The sequence below is a fragment of the Aplysia californica genome, unplaced genomic scaffold, assembly GCF_000002075.1.
Source record: "Aplysia californica isolate F4 #8 unplaced genomic scaffold, AplCal3.0 scaffold00321, whole genome shotgun sequence".
Lineage (NCBI taxonomy): Eukaryota > Metazoa > Mollusca > Gastropoda > Aplysiida > Aplysiidae > Aplysia > Aplysia californica.
In genome coordinates, this window is record NW_004797591.1 from 34538 (window position 1) to 38313 (window position 3776).

At 37.0% G+C, this 3776-nt stretch overlaps 1 protein-coding gene across 1 annotated transcript in view; it reads right to left on the reverse strand.

Moving 5' to 3' along the window:
• Nucleotides 1–1163, reverse strand: part of LOC101850017 (calcium-activated potassium channel slowpoke) — a 10706-nt gene extending 9543 nt beyond the window's left edge. The window contains exon 1 of the mRNA XM_005102319.3: nt 1056–1163. The gene's annotated coding sequence lies outside the window, so the exon portion shown is untranslated. The remainder of the gene's footprint in view (nt 1–1055) is intronic.
• Nucleotides 1164–3776: the final 2613 nt, after the last annotated feature.

A 3776-nucleotide genomic window follows, 5' to 3' on the forward strand; every position in this document is an offset into this window, starting at 1 on the left:
ACCTGATCAGCTACACCGTTCATAAATAATGTGTAGGCCTATTGGCAATATTAAAATCGCCATCGAGTCAGATCAACAAAATTTTAAAGTATTATTGATTAAAGGTGTGATTGGCAGGATCATTAATTAGTTCTGTTAAAAATAAATTAGCTAATAGAAACGTATGATACTGCAATTTTGCTAAAAGATATATAGACCCTTACTTTCAAATAAAGTCTTTATATTAAACTCTTTATACTAAACATTGTTTTATTTTAAAAACTACATCTCTATTGTTCCACAGTTCAGCTCTATCGAAAAAGTTTAGACGAAGATTTAATTTACATTAATATTCGATCTAGATTTAGATCTAGATCTAGATCTATAACTTTAAAAAAAAAAGAAGCTTTTTATAGATACAAAGGCTGATCCTCCAAAACTCTTTTAAAGATAACAATTTTATATATAAATATATAGCAAAGTCATTTCGTCACACATAATTGGGGTTTTGAGGAGATGACCATGTGACGAAATGACCGGCTACTATACTTTCGACTGGTTGGAACAGCTCAAGTCACACATTTTTATGTAAGACAGCATAGAGATCTAGATCTAGATCTAGATCTAGACTAGATCTAGAATCTAGCTAAGCTAAACCGTTCACAGTTCAGCTCACATCGTAAAGGAAGAAAAAGTAAAAACTACAAGAGGGTAAGGCCAAGCACAAGGTCTGAACTGGCCTCTAGAATAGATTCTATAAAGTAAAGACTTCTTGAAATATAGAATAACACCGGTGCAAACCACTATAGATCTAGAGATTTAGTATAATATAGGTTCGGGTAGATTATATCTAGAATCTAGACATAAAAAAGAATTATAATGTTCCTGCTCCGGAATGTTTGTTTTTAACAGCAGGGATAATCCTTAAAAAATATGACTTCATAAAATCACGATAATACTAGGACTAGGCAGGGTACTCAAAATAATTAGAAATAGAAATCTTGAACACGGCACCAAGATCCGGAATGGTAAGTTGTCAACAAATACATACGCCAATACGAGGAGAGAGAATTTACCTGCACACGGCAGCCATATTGTGAGCAAACCTCGTTTTAGCAACAGTGACGAGTGAGCAGCAAGCCCTGCAATGAATGGCTGCCTGAGCGCGCGAGCGAGAGTAACGCAGAACGGATCGATAACCCTTTCAATGTTTCCATGGCAATAAAAAATACGAATTGTTTACTCGGCAATATTGCCGAGTAAACTTTTTAAGCCTTCTGAATTGTTTATCCGCCAAACTGTACGAAACCACGAGTATTCCTGACAGCATAAAGGTGTTGGCCTTTTTAAGTTCTGTTAAGAAGAATAGGCTTATAGCCTGCTTATTTTCATTCATCATTTGGGACCTATAACAAGCACGTTTTCATCCGCGGAAAAAAACAAAACAACAACAACAACAACAAACAAACAAAAACCAACCTATTACAAAGTAATTTAAAGAAACACAGGGAAGCCGTTCCGTTTGGTTATTATGTACGTGTACCCCAGGAGCCAAAATCCAACGCCAGGCCCCAATTTTAATTTGTTGTGGGAAGGGGGGGAAAAGTTAAGTTCATATCAGCAATTTAATTTAGACACTTGACTTCTTATTCTTAATAAATATTCGCTACTATTTGAAACTCTACTGAAACATATAATTAGCTGATCGGTGTCACCACCATTTCAAAGAAAAACGGTTACTCTTGTTATAGCCTTGATCTGTAATGAGGGAGATATGAATATTCTCTTTTCGAACGACCGGCAGAGTTCTTAATCAATTGACTTACCAATGTGTAATTATATTACTATTACTGTCATGGAAAAACATTTAAAATCAATGCAGAAAACTGCTCACGACGAATTGAAAACAAAGATCAACTATAGTTGGATATATACGCTCTCATATTCATATTCACTAATCCTGTTTCATCCTATAACTTGATGGTCAGCAATTTTTCTTTCTTTTTTTTTAAACCTGAGGTTGTTTTCTTGGGGGGGGGTGCAAAGTTCGAGTCCAAACGACTAGAGAAAAGTCAAACTACTGATTAATTAATCATCTTTCGGGGCTCTTCAGAATATATATTGACGACATAACAGAGAATGATTCCGAAACTTCGCTGAAACGCAGAATGTAAGGTGGATAATCATTTTGTACAGTGCGATTACTTCTTGTAAGACTAACCACTTTACAATCACGTTGGGAGAAAACGCTAGAGCTACCAAGGCATATAGGCCTATCAATTATATTCAAAATGAAGAAACATCGTTTTAAAATGCATTTTCCCGTTCTGTGTGCTCGCTATACAAAACATAACATGGCTTCCATATTCGTGCCATAGTTGGTCGCTTTTAAGTACATGGAGGCTATCCCGAAAATGCTGTTTTGAGAAAATCTAAGTTAGCCTAAAGTTTTAGCCCGTAGTTCAGTTTCTTAAAAAAAAAAACCCGGAGACTTTCCTCTATAACCAAAGAAATATACACACTAGTGAAACCAAAATTCTGCTATAGGTAGGGCAATGCCCACTTTTGGTGTAGGTCAAGATTTCTGGAAACCCCCAAAATCTGGGTTAGCCCGCTTGTCCTTAAAAGCGACCAATTGTAAGTGATTTAGAACATTAACCTCTTAAATCAGTGCTGGTACGGTCGCTACATTATTAAAAAACAAGTGGGCTAACCTAGATTTCGGGGGTTTCCATCAATCTTGATGTACACCAAAAGTGAGCACTGCCCTTACTTTAGGGAGAAGTTTGGTTTCATTGGTGTGTATATTTGTTGGGTTATAGAGAAAACTCACCTTGTCTTTTAAAGAAACTGAAAAAGGGGTAAACTTCGATTTTCTCAAAACAGCATTTTTTGGGATAATATACTATATACTAAGTTCTGCTAAATTATGAAATATTCGACCGCATCAAGGCCGGCATGAGAATATTAGGAAACATAATTATGCCAACACTGATAGGAGGAGGAAAAAGCGGAATGAAAAAACAGGTAACACCTCTGAGACGTTATTTGGAGATATAGGCAATGATGTCAATCAAGAAACAACAAATGCAGTTTTTGGGACACCTAAATAGACGTAAAGGTCTTCAACATCTAGCTCTCACTGGCAAAATTTAAGGCCAACGAGGTAGGGGTAGGTCCAGAGCAACCCACTTATATATATAGAACCTAAACAAATGGGTAACGGGAAACGATCAGGTAACGTAGCTTTTTTAAGAGCATCCGACCAAAGGAATAAATGGAGAACCATGATCCCCGATGTCTGCAGATCTGGCACTTGATGATGATGAGGCAATAATGTAACATCCCGATTCGCAAATTAACGCAAAATGTTGAAGTCTGCCTGTCACAGCTATAACAACGCTATCAAGTCCCCACAGCATGAGTATGGGTAACAAGACTGAATATTGAAACAGAAGTAAGGAAACAGTGTACAACACCAAAAAATTGTGCTCACGTAACTAACGTTGTTTGAGGTACCTCAGGTTACCCAAACAACCTACTTAGCATCAATCACAATAAAAAATCTTACTTGACACAGCCACACTGTCTCCGTAAACAGAATTCTGTTAACAAGAGGTGCAATATATACGGTGCTGGAAGCATGCGGAACATGGAACAATAATTGATCATAATTTCTGGTCGATCGTTTACATATATTGACCTTAATAGGGGCCTATTGCGTTTCCTAAACCTGATACGTTGCCATGAACACAATGTCAGTGTTGGATGAGGAGGAGGAGGAGGAGGAGGAGGAG